Genomic DNA, 19,629 nt, shown 5'->3' with positions numbered 1-19,629 from the left:
TGATCCCTCCTGTACAGGGTATAGCCATCTATACCTGTGGTCCAGTCATGGGTGGAGTCCCACCAGGCCTCCATTATCCCTATGACAACATAATTATTTGCACTGAGCAGGAGGACGAGCTCCTCCTGCTTATTCCCCAGGCTCCTGGCATTAGTGTACAGGCAGGCAAGTGTCCCCTTGGGGGTTCTTGCCTTACCCACAGATTGTACCAGGGCTGGGGCAGGGGTGGGCTCCCTTAAGTGCCCTGGCCTGCTGGTTTTGCAAGGGTTGCTGAGCGGGCCAGCAGTAGCGGTAGTCCCCCTGTCCCCCAGCAGGCTTAGTTTAAAGCCCGGTGGAGCAGGTCAGCCAGTCCGGCTGAGAAGAGCCTCCTCCCCAGGGGAGAGAGGTGGAGGCCATCTCTTCCCAGCAGCTTGCTACCTCTCTCACCAAAGGGCGGGCTGAGGTCATGGAAGCCAAAGCCTTCCCGATGACACCAGCGCTGCAGTCTTTGGTTCGCTATGTGGATCCTCCTCTCTCTCCTCAGCCCATATCCCAAGACTGGGAGGATCTATGAGAACACCACCTGTGCCCCCAGACCCTTTAGCCCTGCTGCCAAATCCCTGTAGTGCCTCATGACCCAGCTGGGAGTGCTCCGAGCAGTGTCATTGGTGCCCACATGAATAAGGAGCATGGGATAGTGGTCCATGGGCTGGAGGAGATTAGGGATCCTCTCTGCAATGTCCCGGATGCAGGCCCCTGGGAAGCAGCAGACTTCCCGGGCTAAGGTGTCGAGGCAGCAGATTACCCCCTCAGTCCCCCGCAGGATGGAGTCTCCCATGACAAACACCTTGTGTTTTGTCTTGGGAAGAGTGGCAGCAGTAGCTGCAGTTGAGCCTGTGTTGCCTGTGGGAGCTGGCAACTCAGCAGACTCTGCTGGAGCAGCAAGAGGTGCATACCTGACAAGCCTCCTGAGCTGAGTGGGAGGTCCCAGAGTCCTCCTTTATCCTGGAGGGAGACCGTGGTCTACCCTCTGGCTCCCAGGGGAGAAGGGCCTGGCAGTAGGAGTCTATTTCCTGCTCACAGTCCCTGATGGCACGCAGTCTCTAGACTGTGGCCTGGAACTCCTCCAGCTGGCGCGCCAGAGACCTCAGTAGGGAGCAGACCCCACAAGGGGAGGTGGCCATGCTCCCGGGCCCCAGAGCCTGAAAAAGGGACAAACAGCCCCCCGCAGCCGAGAGCCAGGGGCTCCATCTGCATGGAGCTCGGAACCACGGGTTCCGTCTGGGTGGCCATCTCTGAGGTGCTGGGGGGGGGCGCAGAGCCCGAGGGGACCTGAGGGGTGCAATGCGTGCCCATCGTGTCATGCCATTAATAGGCACGTGCCCATCCATGTCATGCCACCGGTAGGCGCGTGCCCATCTGTGTCATGCCACCTTTATTTTAGCCAAGGCCAGCCTCTACAGGGGCTTCAGTGTCCAGGTAGAGAAATCTCATTCCCAGTTCTTCAGACCACGTTATACAAGAAACCCACAGACCAACATACATATCTGCACAGAACCAGCAATCACCCTAAACACACCAAGAAAGCTGTGATATACAGCCAAGCCCTCAGGTACCACCAAATTTGCATGGGGGAAAAAACCCAGGATTGCCACCTCACCAGTCCTAAAAAGGCTTTCACCCAACAAGGAGACTCCTCCAGAGAGATAGATTGCGTGTTTGAAAGAGCCACACGGATACCATGTGAAGAATTGCTCCAGTACCGAAGAAACCCTCTCGTGAATCACACACCACTGATTATGACATATCATCCCTTCCTCAAAGCCGTACAGAAAATCCTCAAACAACTGCAACCCATACTAGAAAGAGACCCTATTCTTAAAGAGATCTTCCCAGAACCACCCATCCTAGCCTTCAAACAAGCACCGAACCTCACTAACTTCATCACCAGAAGCAAAATTCCTAGGGCCCAGAACACACCGAATGGATCCAGACCATGCCATGACAAGAACTGCAAAACCTGCCAACACATCTCCACCACCCTCACAGTTACTACACCCTACAACACAGCCATCAGCATCCCTGGAGCTTACAGCTGCACCTGCAGAAATGTAATATATCTCATTCAATGCACCAAATGCCCTGATGCATACATAGGAGAAACAAAACCACAACTGTGCACCAGAATGAACACACACTGGAAATCTATTAAAAGAAAAGAATATCCAATTATTTGTGGGGGCACATTTCTCACAAGAAAACCACTCTCTCCAATCTTTCAGTTCTCATTCTCAAAGGGAACTTACACAACGGTTTTCAGAGACAAGCCTATGAACTTCACTTCATCAACCTCCTGGATACAAAAAGTCATGGATTAAATATACACATTGGATTTATGATACATTTTAACATGTCTAACATCTGAGTCCCCAGGTACCTCTCCACTAGTCAACTGCTACATTCATCCCCCTTTTCCCTCCTCCCCACCTCCATGCCTGTCTCTCACCTACCGACTCCTCAATTTACATCTTCACTGACTGCCTGTCTTGCATGCACACCAGCCTCTGGCTCCTTTACTATTCATTCCATCCAGGAAGAGAGCACACCAACTGCAGAGGCTTCCTCAGCCTGCTGAAGGGTTTTTAAACCTGAAAGCTTGCTAAAAAAATTTCCCCCCAACTATTTAAGTTTGTCTAATAAAAGATATCAGATTCACCCAAAGAACCTTGTCTGCCTATGTCCTTAGACCAACACAGCTGCAACCTACACTCCTGTCCCAGTTCTTCAGGTATTATCATCACAGCCTACTGCAGGGGGAAGGGTGCCTCAGCTGCCACTCTGATAAGCATGTGATAGTAAAGAGATAGCAGAAGAGCTATTATATGTATCCTTAAGACCCAGAGAAACCAAGGGGAGCAGGAGGAGATGACAAAGAAATAAAATTCTCATCTGAATCAAATTCCCATGGAGTTTAGTAGGAATTTTTCTTGTATAAGAATACCAGGATCAGGCCCTGATCATGGGGTTTTCTTGAAGCCACTCCTCCAGCTTCTGTGGATAAGAGGCTTTACTTTTTGAGAAGGACATCAGCATTCAAACTCTGCCATAGACCTGACAAAGATTAACCTATCATTTGAAGGCCAGTAATCAACTTACTATATTTATATTCCTATTGCTGAAACAACTGATGGAACAGAGAAGAGCCTTAACAGAATATTTTAGTTTGTTAATTAAATCTGGAGTGTTAATGGTTTTTTCCCCATAACACTCTGGCATCATTTCTATGAAAAACAATGAAAAAAGGTTCTTTTTAAAAGTGCTAATAACTTTAGTCTTTGAAAAAAGAAACATGTATCATGAATAAATAAGTTATAAAAGAGGCTTGTGTATACTGGAGAGGCATAATATGTTTGCCATTATGGAGTTCTTTCAGTGAGAACAATCACCAACCTCTATTGTCAAGACAATAAAACAGCATTTTGCCATTCATTTTCAGGAGCAATCACTATTTTTCTAAAAAAGAATAAGTTCTTGTAGCTCAAAATCCAAGCTGAAAATAAACTGAAATAAGAAGCTATTTGGGGTGCCATGTAGGTACTTGCCTAGGCAGCTAGGCTCAGATCAAGAACCCCCCAAAATTGGATTCACTGTGCAGTACAGTAGCCTGTTCTACTGCACATTAAAGTGTCACAGCAAAAACTGGGCTAATATGCTAATGCACAGTAGAATTAGTCTACTGCACATTGTTGCTAAAAAGGCATTCATTTTTGCTACTGTGCATTAGGGCAGCCTAATGCACCTTTCCATAGTACCTTGAATTAGAGGTACTAAACTTAATGGGCAGTAGCAAAAGCACATTAATGAACATATAGATGTACCCAGTAAGGCACAAAATGCAGGCATCCTGATGGCGCATCATGTAAGAACTTGAATGCAATCCAGCATACAGGGGTATACTTGGTAGCCATGTTGGTCTGAGACAAAAAGACATACAAAAAACTAGAACTCTTGGTTCCAAAATGATACCTTTTACTAGATCAACTGGAAAATGGCAAGAAAACTGTCCTTTTCTGCAAGCTTTTGGGATCAAAGTCCCTTCGTCAGGCTCTGGGAAAAGTGTAGATGGTACAAGATGGTACAAGTTGCAGCACACAGGCACTCAAGTAGCCTGGGGAGGGGTAGACCATGAGAACAGGGTGCACAAGCACAGCAGTAGAAGCTGACAGGAGCAGAATGCAGAACAGAGCCTTCAAACACGTTCTGAGGGTGTAGAGCAAACACCAGAACAGAGCAGAATAACGTACTGGCAGAATTACATAACACTCCGGTGGATGCACTATCAAAACTCAGAGTAAACCAGAACAGATTCAACAAATAACATCTGAGCCCGACCTTGCCTGGTTCCACAGATGGATGCATGGATCCAATGACTGGTTCGTGAAATTAAGCTGATGGCTTGGTCTATGGGACATTAAAGTGTGAAACCCTCAATGATGGCTGTCCACTATGCAGGGTTTTAAGAACCTTGATAGATGCTTCCGAAGTGCCACCTTTTACCTCCTTGAATCTTTGATAGATGCTGATACAAAGGTGTGCATAAAACAGACTCAGATTATAATACTTACTCTGTTCCTCCTGTTGTCTGAAAGGTCCCCTAATCTCCACATAAGCCTTTGTAAGTTTTGGGTTTGAAAGCTTACCAAGGTAGATTTCTCTACTTTCTCTTTCTGTCAGTAATGTGCCTTGCCTGTGTAAATATTAGGATCTGTTTTAAGGACCCTGCACTAAAGATGCTGCAAAGGGGCCATTCTTCAGGTGAAGCTCTAGCACAGGCTCAGCCAGAATTCCTAGTGGCAGCACAGTGCAGGCAGCACACTCTACCAGCCAAAGAGAGAATCTGGCACAAGGTCCTTTTTCCATCCTGCCAGCTTTTTTAGTGTTAATGTAATGGGTTATGGGACCAACACTCCCCTGATGCTTTTGGACAGCTTGGCACCCCATTGGTGGCACCAGCCTTGCCCTTTTTCTCAAGACTATAGACAGTCCTAATGGTAAAAGATGTAAATTTTATCCACTCTTGAGCTTCAGCAGAACCAGGCACATTCTCATGCTATGCTCTTGCCTTTCCAATTTCTGATTAGCTTTTTCCTATTGATGCACACAGTGATCCAGATGAACAATGATCACAGAGCATGAGTGGGAGGGCGGAGAGAAGAGCCTACACAGAGATAAAGGAAGTCTTGGGCTTCCTCCTTCTTTTTATGGCTATGACATAAAAAAGAAAATGTTCAGTCATTAAAACCTCTAATTCTTGGGAATGGCAGTCCCCTCCCCACCCTCCTCCCCTTGTCAGTTTTATTAAAGTACTCTTCTCCCTGAGATTTCATCTTTACATTTTTCACCTTCCAGTGTTATGTGTGGAGCTGTCTGCAAACAACTGCAAGGGAAACTTGAAATCTTGAACTTATAATTTATGAAGTCAAGGAATTTCTGAAGCCTTCACAGAAGAAAACTGCAGATGCTTAGCTAAAGGAATGATATGAAATTTGTGCTAGTGCATAAATCTGAGTGAATGTGTTTATTTTGGTTTTAAAACTAGTATCATTATAGGTTTGCTGAACTCAGTTAAAATTAGGTTTAGGCTAAACTGACAGCAAATTGAGCAAGAGACTTTGCATGGCAGTATGTACCTGTTTAACTAAATCCACGATAATCAATTTAAGGTAAACCCATGCAGTTGTTGTGTGTGGACAAGACTTGAGCCTGACAAGTGACCAGTACTTTTAAGTCTATACAGATCTGATTTGCAGACTGTTTTGGCATACAGTTGTGCTGCTATTTGTATGGGTAATCAATCAATTTGTCAATCAATCAAAGAGCAATGATGATACATGCAGATTCGGTGTGTTACAGTGTGCACTAAAGCATATGTGTATGCATGTGTCGATGTAAAAAAGCTTCATTGGTCCTATGATGTATGTGACTCCACACCTACATATAAGCCATTGTCTACCTGCTGAAATCTAAAATGTTCAGTATGCCGAAGTTTAGCAATATACTTCTCCACACTCACTCAACTAGAAATAGCAAAAACCATACAATCTGATAAACTTAAGGAGAAAAACAGGGCATATAAAAGGAATGCAGCAACAAGCTTAGAGGCAAAGAGAAAACAGAACATTGGGAAAGAACAAGAGTGGGTCTGAGGAAGAGAGGATGGCCTTGGTAAGACAGAAGGAAAAGGGAGCTAGAAAAAAGAGAGGTTGTAGAAGAGAAGCCTGGTAGGTAGAGTGGGCAGAAAGGGAAAGACAGCAACAGACAATAGCTCAAATCAAACAAGGCGATATAAGCAAGGAGTGCAATAAGCACAAGCCAAACTGCACTTAACCTTGTGTACCAAGAACTTAACCTTGTGTACCAAGGACCAGAGCAGTGATTCTCAACCTTTTTAGACTCAAGGTACCCCCTATATAGACTTGAAAATGCCCTTGGAAAATGCCAGCAATAATAATAATGGAGCAATTTTTTCTTGCAAAGAACTCAGAAAGTTCACAACTATGACTTTCTATTTGAAATCTCTAGGATTAGCTAGTGAATCATGTTTGTAAACCTAACAGTATGTGGCATCCCACAGAACCCCTGAAAGGATCTCAAGGCACCCCAGGGTCATGTGACACCCTGACTGAGAATCACTGGACTAGGCAGTGCCTTCCCATTCTTTCTTCACATGGGAATTTGTATTAGTGATAACAATGCCAATTGGACACCCACCAGTATTCTAATGGAAAAAACACAGAGTAAAAGTTCCAAAATCCTGTTAAGAGGTTAAGGGCTTTTTCAAACATATTTGTGAACCTAAAGATGCAGACAGGTACCAAGTAGAATTCTCAAAAGCATGTAAGCGAGTTAGGGGCCAAATTCCAAGCAACTCTGGATTCACCCCAGAGATTGCCCTTGGTCAGCCTAGCTGTACAAGTTTACCTGGTCCTTTGAATTCTGGAAATCAAAGGCATTTGGATGTGGAGCTATCCACACCAGTACCTTGCATGCTACTGGCTACAGAAATGGGTGTGCCTAAACCATGCTGCCCTGATGCACCGCCTTGGCTCAGAATGGACCTGCATCTGGGTTTGTTGTCTTTAGCTCAAAATCAGTGTGTGCAAAGACACTTCATATAGCAATATGCCAACAGTACATTTCCTTTCCAAAGGGAGTATTACAGTTACCATAGCTCAGTGATGTCACACATATATCCCACAGTGTCACTCCATCCAGCCTACCACCTGTGTTCTGGCTGACTCTGTGAAATTGCCTGGGGTCACAGCTGTTGGTCAGGCACTGCTATCTCCTTCTTTCTTTCAAGTCTCTTCACTGTGGCTGAGAAGAAATGTGATTTTTTAAAAGATACATACAGACCTGAGGATGGAAGCAAAGCAAAAAAGAAGAAAGCAGAATACTTGAAATTTAGACTCCAACTTAAGACAACATATGGATCTGTAAAACTGGTAACAAGCTGTGTTACTCTTGAATTGGGCTTGTCAGCCACAAATAGATTCATTAGGTATCTGACTAGACCTCTTACAGGTACGCCATGAGCCAGAGGATCAACAGTTATCTACTACAGACCTGAGAAATTCATCAGCAAAAGAATCTCAGCCAGTGCACAGCATTATGAGCAGCATTCTCAAATCAGATAAGGGAGTTGGGCACCTAATCCTATCAGCTCCATTAGGAATCCCAACCTGTGGCAATACCGTGTTCCAGATGGTATGGCAATCAATATACTTGACATCAAACAAGGGCTAAATTTAATCTTCACTATTATGTTGCAGCTAATTAAGGGCTGGCAAAAGAGTGTGACTACACTGGGGACCTGTTCCTTAGTAATGTAAGCTTACTCCAGCTAAGGATCTGGCCCATGAACAATAAATCGTCTGATGTAAGGCCTATTCAATGCATGGGATGAAAAGAAAGAAGCGACGCAAGTCAGTTTGTTTACCATCTACCATTATGTGGAAGGGGCCTTGCATAGGAAATGAGAAATACGTTCTTCAGTTGTTTATGATAATATGCCACTGGAGAGTTCGCCCCCAGATAAGATAACCTAAAAAGTAGGCACCAACTATTATACCATCACTCTTACTTCAAATTCTTGACATATGAAGTAGTTTTGCTGTTGGTTTGTCATTCTCACTAGACACACATACGGAAGATATTAATCTTGCCAACAAAAGTTTATGCCTTTCATTTCTCATTTTTGCTGTCATCAACCTTTCCAACGGTAACACATGGTATGCTCTGAATACCACTTTTCACAGATTGTTTGAAAAAACTAGGAAGAAATGCAAATCTTGAATTAAAATAGGTTAATTTGCTTTTTTGTGGCAAAAAGTGGATTTTTTCCATGGTTCTATTTGACTTCCATATGCAAACATATGGTCTGCCAAATCCCACTGATATGTTACTATACAAACACATTTCATAAGCACAAATCTCTCCTTCTGAATCAAGCATTCATTAGGAATGCTGACTCTTGTTTACAAGTACCATAACAAAATCATGGCATGCTCATATAATGAAGGCTCAATTTTAAATGAACAGACTCGCTATATTTATATCTGTCAAATTACTAAGTAGTTAAAATTATTTCTTTTTCCTTCCTCTTTAATTCCATAGGAATTCTTTCCATTTTGCTGCGTGTACTACTGCTATTTCTGGAAGAAAAAAAAATCATGTAAGGCTAAACTGAGAAGGCCTTCCTCATCTCTGTGCTTCTAGACCAGGGAGAGAAATGACATATAAGCTGGTATAAGTGCTCGGAAACCGGTTCAAATCTGTAACACAAAAGAAGTTCAATGCACATAAACCCCTTCCAAAATGGCTGAAACCAGTTTAAAAGAAACCTGGATGGATGTAGTATCAGACTTAAGTGATTTAGATTAAATCATTTTATTGAATTTCTGTCCCAGATCCTCTCCAGATTGAAGTTAGCTCAGAAGCCCCCAGCATCTTAGCATGCTTTGCACCTGCCCCACAAACCCCATCTCACAGGTTGGAGCGGTTAGTCTTGGTCCAAGCAGTCTGCTCCAGGTGAGCAGAGAGGCATTGTCTAGCACCCCCAGCTTCTAGCCTGAGCCACTGCAGGCATGTGGCTGCATTTCTGGAATCAAAAATGAATTTAATTTACTTGGGGCATTTTTACATGTGCTCCAGGAGTGGGGCATTTAAATTAGGGCAGCTCCGAGGTCCACTCTAATTAAAGCACCTGCAGCATCCTTTATATCAGTATCTCCTACTTCAGAATGGTGTTGGGGTGCTTTAACTAAAGCTTGTCAAATAAACTTTAGTTAAAGCACTTCCTCCACCATTCTGAAGTGTGGGGATGCTGATACACAAGATATGAAGGCTGCTGGAGAGCGCTCATTAGCATAATTCATTGAGTTTACTCTGATGCGCTGTAATTATCCCTGAAATATGGAAGGTATTGTAATTAGCCATTTTAAAATGAAAACGTCATAATTTTATAAGAAGGATGCAAAATTCAACACCTCGAGATCAGGAAGCCGACACCCCTGCTCCAGCCTTTTGTTTCAGGCCAATTTTGCATGCTTGCAGAGCAACCTCAACACAACAGAAATTCCTTGCCCAGGAGAACCTTTCCATGACCAATTCTCCTGTGAAATATGAAACATCAGAACAAGAAAGAAGCATAATTTAACATCCTGCTTACCATCAGACAACTCTGAGGCAAATAGACTGCTCCAACTTTTAACTGAGCCTAATTTGCATAAAATGAACTTTACCAACCAGGAGAAGTTATACCACCCTCCAGGTGTCTTGTACAATAAGAATTTTCATTTCTACCTAGGAGAAATTTTATAATCTTTGCCTTCTCCTATGCCTGAGGATGGGTATGTGTGCCCAAAAGCTTGCAAATAAAGAACACTTTCCCCCAACCATCTAGTTGGTCTAATAAAAGATATTTCCTCTAGCACACTGACTACTTGTTCTTTTAGACCAACACGGCTACAACCTTTATTTTATCTCTGTAATTATAGTGCGTTGGAGCAGCATCCCTGCACATCAACAGGCACCCCTGCTTATCTATTCATTCTATGCAGTTTAGACTAATCTGTGAAGATTGAATTGATTCAGCCTTGGGCTTTTTGATTTAGCCCTAGTCACACAGAAAGTCACACTGAGGTCAGCAGGCTTCTTTGTATAAGCAATTGTTACTTCTTGCTCTCCCTGGTGATCAATCTGGCCCATGGGTAGTTTAAAAACAATGTTTTTTTCTCACATACACGTCCCAAAATAAAATATGCACCTTGCTTTTGAAAGGCAGGCGGAAGTAAAAAAGATCTTTCCTTATAGTAGAAAACTGAGTCGCAGCATCTAGGGAGCTGAGCCTCCTCATTGTTCTGCTCTCTGTGGATCACTGCAGATTTTGCTTCCTGTTTCAGCCAGTAAGTAGCAGAACCTGCTCTTACCACGTTGGAGTGTGCATTTTATATGCAACCAATTTCCAACAGCTTTTTCTTTGGAAAAGATTTAGGGTTGTTGGTTGTAGCTGTGTTAGTCAAAGGACATAGGCAGGCAAGGTTCTTTGGGTAGATGTGATATCTTGTATTAGACCAAAAAAATAGTTGGAAACAAGTTCTTTGCAAACTTCCAGACACAAACACCCTTCTTGAGGCACCGGGAGACTGCTGTTGTTCCAAGTTCTCCAAGGTAGAAAAGAAGTTAAAAGTGTGCCATGAAGTCTGTGAAAATGTACACAGGTAGAAGTTTGGAAGACAATGGGTAGAGATAGGAGAGGAGCAGAGGAAGTTGGGGAAAAATATGTGAAGGAATGCAAACAGTAAGCTTCAAATAGGTACCTGGTGAATCAGATGTCAGGCAGGTTGCAATGTGTCATAAATCCAATGCCTATATTAAGTCCATTTTTGTATCCAGTAGGTTTATGAAGTGAAGTTCATAGTCTTGTCTATGAAAGGTGTTTTGTAAGTTCCCTTTGAGGATTAGAACTGAGCTATCAAAGAGGGAGTGATCATCTTATGAGAAGTGGGCACACACAAATAATTGGATATTTTTGATGGATTTTTGGTGTGCATTCATTCTGGTACATAGTTGTTGTTTGGTTTCTCCTACATATTTTCCATAAGGACATTTGTTGCACTGGATGAGATGTATGATATTTCTGGAGGTGCAGATGTAAGATCCAGGAATGGTGATAGTTCTGTTCTGGGGTGTAGTTATTGTAGGTAGTTACTGGAGATGTGTTGGCAGGTTTTACATTTCTTGTCCTGGTATGGTTTGGATCCAAGTGCTGTGGTTTGGGTCAGAGGGAGTTTGCTTCTGGTGATGAGGTTAGCGAGGTTTGGTGCTTGTTTAAAGGCTTGGTTGGGCAGTGCTGGAAAGATCTCTTAAAGAATAGGGTCTCTTTCTAGTATGGGTTGCAACTGTTTGCGGATTTTCCGTGTAGGTTCCAGGGAAGGGTGTTATGTCATAGCTAATGGTGTGCAATTTGTGGGGATTTTCTTTTTATACTGCAGCAATTCTTTGCGTAGTATTCAGGTGGCTCTTTCAAAAGTACAATCTATCTCTCTGGAAAAGTGCCCTTGTTGGGTGACAGCCTTTTTGAGATTTGTGAGGTGAAAATCACAGGTATTCTACTTAGTGCAAATTTAAATTTGGTGGTATCAGAGAGCTTGTTTGTAAATTACAACTTTTTTGGTGTGTTTAGGGTGATTGCTGGTTCTGTGTAGATATGTGCGTTGGTCCATGGGTTTCTTGTATATGGTGTTTTATATTATACCATTTTGGATATTGATCATGATGTCCAAAAAGGCAATGTTAATATTGGAGTATTCAAGAGATAGTCTGATGGAGAGGTGATGATTAGAGGTACACCAATACATCGGTCCAATATTGGATTGGTACTGATATAAGAAAAACTGGCTGTATCAGATAATGGCCCGATGGGGGATGATAATTTGGCCAATAAATGCCTGTTCTGCATACAACTGTAGTGCAGCACTCAGGCAGTGAGCAGAGCCAAGCAGCATGGAGAGTAGTCTCCAGCTGGTAAGCCTGGTGAGGTGGAAGGGGAGTGAATGGGTGTGGGGGGGGGCAGATCAAAGCCTACCCTGGTGAGGGAGTGGGCAGGAGAAGGTGCTGTCCAGGCGGGGGCTGAAGATGCAGCTTGTGGGGGTGGAGCGGGAGGTGGTGCCTGCTGCTGCTTGCAACCCAGGAGGGCACGGGGGTGGGCCATGTGCCCCCTGGATCTGTGCGGGGTGGGGTGGGGTGGACTGGGCTGCAGCTGTGCAGGGCTCTTCTTGGCAGGGGTTGGGCTCAGACCAGGTGCCAATGGTGCTGGGAAGATACTGCATCCACCCCAAATTTCGCTGTCACTCTGCTCCCTCCCTCACCATGGGGGCTGTTGATCTGCCCCCTCCTCCATGCCCCTTCCCTCTCCTTCCACCACACCACAGTTACCAGCTGGAGGTAGCCGTACCAGAAATTGGATCAGTATAAGCCGATATGCCTCCTTAAATCTCTATCAGCCCCAAAATCAGTGTCAGCCCCAAAAATCTCTATTGGTGCATCCTTAGTGACGATTGTTGAATTTGTGATGGAAATCAATCAGAGACTGCAGGCTTTCAGTCCAAATGATGATGATATCATCTATATATATCTCAGGTATATCATGGGTGTGAAGTTTCTCCTTCTGAGTGTGATCTTTTCTTGTTTCTTTTTTTCTTTTTCTTTTTTGTCTCCCTAATTGCTGGATGTTAGTCCTTCTGTGATATAGACTGACTCTCACCTGCCATGCCTTGATCTAATTTTTATTAACGGTCGGGTGGTTTTTTCTATGCAGTAGGACACCGACAATAGGATGAGACTTGTATCTTAGTAACATCCTCTACTCAAGTTCCCTCGTACCATGTCTGAGTGCTTTTTGGGGGTTTTTTTGATGGAATACAATTCACATATGGTTGATCAACTCTCTTCATTAACTTCAATACAACTTGTGTTCCTTTCCATGGTTTCACATACTTTGGTTTCTACCTTCAGAAAGCTCTTAGTTGCATGTTTTTAACATCACTGTAACAACATGGCTGCAACAAGTCAAAGTCTGATACAGAACTATTTATAAAAATTTTTTTTTTTTTTTGTTGACCAAGGTATTGCTTTCAGTCTATTCTTTTCTTCCCCTTTAAATTTCTGTGGGGAGGCGTTATCCTGCAGAACTCCTCCGTGTGTACTTGCCTCTTGCCACACTCTACAGTTCCCAGCTGCAATGCTTGGACTGCAGAACACAGCAGGAGCCAGCCCGGCCCCTGAAGTTCCCAGCTGGCTCCTGCTGCTACCAGCCCTGGCCCCAGGGCCCCGCATTCCTGACTGCTGCCACTCCCCCCCCCCGCACCTGCTGCCATTGCTTTTCCCCTGTTGCTTCTCTTTCTTCCCCACTTGCTGCCCACCCACCTCTCCTCCCGTGTCCACCTGCTCCCCCTACGCCTGCCTGCTCCAGCAGCACGCGGTTCCTGGCTGTGTGACTAGGACTTCAAGATGCAGCAGAAGCCAGCTGGAAACCGCAAGGTTCCAGCAGGGCCAGGCTAGCTCCTGCTGCATCGGTGATCCTCCCTCCGCCACCATTCTTATCTGAATCTCCACTCTTGCATGGAGGGAGGGTAGGGAAACAGCCTCAGGGTCACCAGGCCAGAAGCCTCTGCTAGCCAGAAGCTTCCAGCTGGGGGCTAGGGGTTGCAGGGACTGAGGGTGGGCTGAGGTCAGGTGGGCCTTGCTGCTGCTGCCACTGGGTCCTGCCTCTAGCTCCTTCTGGGTTCTGCTCCTGCTGGCTCTTTGTTATCTTTGACAGGCAGCCACAGGAAGATAATAATTAATTTTCTAATTTTTGTAGGGGTCCCACGGGCCAGATAGAATAGCCTGGTGAGCCAGATCTGGTCTGCGGGCCTTGTCTTGCCCACCCTGTCCTGCGCTCATGTGACTGCTAGGCAGTTGAAGTTTTCCTGTAACCAATACAGGAAAACTTACTGTAAAGAGGCTTTGGAGGCAGGCTGCATATTTTACTCTTTGTACAACAAACATAAAATGAAGGAACCATATGTGGACAGCTGGATCCAATAGGAGAAGTGTTTTCTACTTACATGTACAATATTGGACAAATGTCAAAGTAGAGGTTGTCAACCGGGAGTATGCGTACCCCAGGGGGGCACTTGGGAAGGCCCCTGGAGGCACATAGGGGGCAGTATGAGAAGCAGGGGTACTTAGGAAACGTGCCTCCGCCACTGCACACCTGCTGCCCAGCGCTGCCACACAGAGCTAGCACCCCCCCCACCATCAACCGGCTGCTGTGGAACACCCCCGCTGCTTGTCCGGGGGGTACAGTCCAGGAGGGATACCCACCAGAAGGGGTGCACTGCTTAAAAAAAATTGAGAACCCCTGTCATAAAGAGTATATGGGATATATTTATAATGACTGGATTATCTTTATAGCTGTTACAGCTACTTAGTAAATGATTTTCCCTGAGAAAAGTGTGACAAAAATTCATTTTTGTCTACATTTCCCCAAGGAATTCTCATTCTTCAAGTACTAAGAAAAGTTCCAGATCAAAAACCAAAATACCTTAAGCCAGCAGTCACCCAGTGGTTGAACTACATTCCTGTTCTCCTCCATGAAACACCAGTCTAGAGAGAATTGGGACATTAGGCAGCAAAACTAGAGCTCCCACGAGGCGCTAAAGCAGGATCTCTAAAAATCAGAATATTTTGGTCCTCGGGCAAAATACTGTCTTTTTTGGTTTTTAAGGTTTTCAATGTGAAATCAAAAACGGCTCCATGCAAAGCGCATGTTCATTTTGTCAAAAGCCTAGTTCAGTTGAAAAAGTTTCAACAGCAAAAGTTTGGCCATCGATAATTGCTCTACAATTTGTAAAAAGAAATGCTACAGGAAGATAATATGCTAATATAATCAAAAACCTGTAAATTATCACATAATGTCCTGATATCTTGCCAACACTGGAAAAAAAAACCTTTCAGACTCATCTAAATAACTTTACATTCTGAACAGACAGAAGGCATCTATGATTTTTCTTAAATCATGCTAACATGACCAATGTTAATTTGAAATGCATTTTGCCTCTGCATGCTATTCTGGACAGGAGAGAATCAAGGTAACCTTCCTCCTCTAAAGCATCTATTGTGGATAAGACCCTCATTCAAGCTTCCAGACCCCAACACTCTAGCACTGTGTGCACTGAAGAAGGCAACCCTGAAGGGGGAACATGTTTTTGCCCTTTGCACAGGGGTGACAGCATCAGCAGTAACACTGGGTATATACTCCAAGGTACAGTAAACCAGGGCTGCCTCTCCCTAAGACTGTAGACAGTCATTACATCTGCAGTATTACAGAAGTTGAGCGGACAGATGTATGTGTCCACTGTAGCACTACAAAAGTGTTTCTAGATGAAACAGGAATTTCTCTGTAGTGCTATGTTTTGAAGTATCACATATAACCTGCGTATTGTGCAGACCAGCACTACAGCAGGCCTCTTCGCCTCCAACCTTCTGCTCTCCCCCTCCATGCCCATCTAAGGTGGGAGGCACAGAGAGTGGAGACTTAATGAGCTGTGCCTAGGTCAGGGGTGGGCAAAATGTGGCCCACCAGGCCATTCTTTCCGGCCCGTAGGGTCCCTAAAAAATGTAGAAAATTAATATACATCTGCCCCTGGCTGCCTGTCATGCAGCCCTTGATGGCTTGCCAAAGCTCAGTAAGAGGCCCTCTGCCTGATATAATTGCCTGCCCCTGGCCTAGATGCTCAATTGTCATCAGTGCTACCCTTTCTTACCCTTGCCCTTTCCCCCCAACTAGGGGCTACAGTGCATTCAATAATGGCCTGCCACTTCTTACAGAGGCAAGGGGAAAGCAAGAGCTGCCGGTCTTCAGTCCAGGGGCAGCAGCCAGCTCAATGACAGTGCTCCATTTCTGTGTCACTTCCAAGTGCTACCAACACACATCTGTCCATCACCCCAGAGCTCTCCCTAGCTGAGGATTATGCTACCTCATCTTATTGTCAAGGAAAATCCCAAAGTGACAGGACCTTGTTGCAGATCAAATGCCATCTGAATCAATTCTTAGCAAGACCCCTAAATGATCTGGATGCATATTTAATCTGTGTCTATCACTGGTGACTAAAACATGCCACCAAAGCTTTTCGCAACTTCACAAGCCATTAATTGTGCATCAGCTTTCCTGGCTAAACAAGCTTCATGGTCCACTGACACTGCATCCCAATTCATCTATAAGAAAAAAGCCACTAAAAATCAAATCAGTTCTGAATGAGGTGGCTGCTAGATTCAGCTCCTTACATTTGCCTCTCTCATCTTGTCCTTCTATTTCATAAGAAACACCAGACAAAGACTGTAAGAGTTAAAAGCATCAACCTAATATTCTGTAGTCTTCCTTAATGCCTTGCTTCACCACAGTACAACATAGCTGGTCGAACCACAGGTCTGCAGACCTACAGCTTTCTAAAGAGCTTAATATTATGACATCTCTACAGGGGCCATGGAAGAGGAAGCATTATCCCTCAAAGAGGCAGCCCTCTTTCTCCCTATCAGTCTTGCAAGAGCCATAATTTGGCTATTGATATATGTGCCCTGCTGATCCCTGCATTTTATCACTTGTCTGTCTGAGCTCTGCAGCATACCATAGTCCCTCTGAAACCAGGCATTTCTTTCCTAAACATGACTTCAGCAGACTTGTTATTTTCATTTGTCTGAGGGGATGAGTCCACGTAAAACTGCCCTGACTAAATGCTCTTGACATTTTGCACATCTTAAACGCATAGGGAAGAAACACCTCTAAATCAAGTTTCCTGTGTAATCTTGCAGCTTGTACAGTCTTTGTCATCCATGCAAAATGAGTATGAAACACCACTGTTCAGATATGGTGGCATTTTACTTCACCTTTGCACTACTGCAAATGCAAGTTCCAAGCCAACTTACAGCAGTGGAAGGGAGGGTAAAAGTAGCGTCTTTAATGTCATGGCGGGGGAAGGGAAAGTCAGCACTAACACTTCCCTCAGGGTCTGATTTTACAAAGTAACATAATTGTAACTAGGCCAGATAACCAGCTGAACTCAATGGATCTACACAAATTGATGCCAGCTAAGTATCAGGTCCAAAGTATAAGCTGTACAGCAGCATTCACAGCACTTTGTAATCTAAATACAAAGTGCAGTGAGGGTCCAATGTAGGTTTCCTCAAGTTTTGACTTCTGTAAACCATAAGGTAATCAGCTTTTCAAATATTTTCAGCTCTACAGTGTTGGTGAATAACTGTTAAAAGTCCTAGCACCAATTGTTTCAAACTGGTATGGAGGACATAGCAAATAAGCAGATGCAGGCATCAGAGAATGTGCCAGCATGCACTAGCAGAAACTCAGGAATATATGCTGACTCGTTCATGTTACACATCTGTAACAATGAGAAGAACCTTAAAGTTAGAATGAAATTTTAAAGTAGCCAGCAGTCTTAAATAACAGGGACACAATGATGTAAAACAAAGACCTGATCATTCAGACTCTTTTGCATAGTCTTAATTATACTCACATGAACAGTTAAAGGAGTAAAGTTACTTATGTGCATGTTAGTACAATATGAAGCATGTTAAAGTAAGTCCCACAGAAGGATGGAAGGTAGGCCAGAATAGTACTTTAGAGACTAAATGCTTCACAGAGACATGAGCTTTCTGGACAATGATCAACAGAAGAATAGCTAAGCAAGTTCTTTAATAGTTATGTATATGACAAAATAGGTCCTTGCCTACAGAGGCTTATGCCTCTGTACCAGCACAGCAGGACATCTGATTAGATCGGTTGTTAATGTATGAAAGCTCATGCCTTTCTAAATCAGTTATTCTAAGGCAGTGGTGCTCAACCATTTGGCCCTATGGGCCAAATGAATGGTGCAGGCCTGGTCTGTTGGCCGGATTGGACCCTGCACTACAGGATTGGGTCCACACAAAGGGATTGGGACCCCAGAATCCTTCCACCTGGCCACAAACACTGGATCCAGTGCGCAGGACTGTGGCACACAAGGTCGCCCATCAACCCATAAGGAACCGTGTGGGCTGGATGACAAGGCACTGAAAGCTAGAGCTGGCTAGTGGGCCAGGGATTGAGCACCCTGATCTAAGAAGCTTCCCTGCCCTATCTTCTGCCTGACTTCAGACTAAGAAAGCTGACAACCTCTCTGCTAATAAAGAATGAGTTAAGACAGGAGTAGTAAAAAAATAACGCCCCCCAAACAATAATTAACATAATCAGAGTACTTCACTACAGCAAAACTACCTTTGTCCAGCACATGGGATTACTACAAGCTAATATTTTTAGTTACCAGGTTGACTTCCATGGAGACATCAGTCCAGTTCCCGCATGTGCACAAGCGAAGTTGGACATACAGTCATTTGGAAGAATACTGGCTCTGCAGAAACAGCCAAAATATTTTCACAGGTACCACAGGCACAGCATAATTTAATTTTAATGTAAACCCAAGCAAACAATTTAAACATTTAGGCCAAGCAAAGACACGACACTTTTACTGGTACAGTAGAAGTGATTGGAAACCAGATTTAGGCTAGACATCAGGAGGCGCTACTTCACAGTCAGGGTGGCTAGGATCTGGAACCAACTTCCAAGAGAAGTGGTGCAGGCTCCTACCCTGGGGGTCTTTAAAAGGAGGTTAGATGAACACCTTGCTGGGGTCATTTGACCCCAGTACTCTTTCCTGCCATGGCAGGGGGTCAGACTCGATGATCTGCTCAGGTCCCTTCCGACCCTAGAAACTATGAAACTATATACTTGTAACAGAAAAGAAGATGGCACACAGACTGGTTTAAAAATGGTGGAACTCGGTCTAGGAATTGCTCCTCGCACCAAAAGGAGGATGCGTGTTTTGTTCACTACAGATCTAAACTATGCTGCTTACAGAAACCATGCAACTTGGATCGATTTTGCCTCAGGCTTTTTAAACATCTGTACCTAGCCTTAGAAAAACCAGGTTTTTTTCTCCGATTGGAACTACAAACCCTAATAGTCAGTAGTTGCTCTTATTTTGTCTTCCTTCTCTGGAAAGTAGGGAGAAATCTTCATTTCTAGAAGACAGTCCTTGCACAGACAACATAACACACACTTATGGGGCTTGTAACAACATATCGCTATTAAAAATGGCACAAAATGTAGTTAGCAGCTCCTCTCCCTTTAACAGCTCAATTCAGTAAAGCACTTCAGCACATGTGTAAGTCTCAACAAAGTACCACTATGTGAGTTGGAAGCATATAATTAGGCTTAATCATCCAGAATAGGGACTGCATAGCAGGATCTCCCTAAACCAGCCACATGAATCTGTTTCCCCTATTAGCCACCATCCCTAGCACCATCTGCATAAGGTGTTTGAAAAGTTTTCCACCAAGGGTCTTTCCCTGACTACAGCCCTCCAGCTGAAGGCCTGTCCTCTGCCCCTCTCCTGTGCTCTGATCAGTTCTGTTCTCCTCATAAAGGCAGAAACGCAGTCAGTGCACTCCCTCACAAGGGAAATCCACATATGGCTCTGGGAACCCAAACCC

General features: G+C 44.2%; 1 protein-coding gene and 1 pseudogene across 6 annotated transcripts in view; one reads left to right on the top strand and one right to left on the bottom strand.

Annotated features, from left to right (window-relative positions):
- The window catches only part of PTPN5 (protein tyrosine phosphatase non-receptor type 5), a 138,963-nt gene that overhangs the window by 80,431 nt on the left and 38,903 nt on the right, over positions 1-19,629 (bottom strand). The gene's annotated exons all lie outside the window — the stretch shown is intronic.
- Positions 1,374-2,388, top strand: LOC149871444 (uncharacterized; annotated as a pseudogene).

This window comes from Crocodylus siamensis, chromosome 2, assembly GCF_052110815.1.
Source record: "Crocodylus siamensis isolate JL-2025a chromosome 2, ASM5211081v1, whole genome shotgun sequence".
NCBI lineage: Eukaryota > Metazoa > Chordata > Crocodylia > Crocodylidae > Crocodylus > Crocodylus siamensis.
Note: the sequence above shows the minus strand (reverse complement) of the source record. Positions and strands in the feature narration are given on the sequence as shown.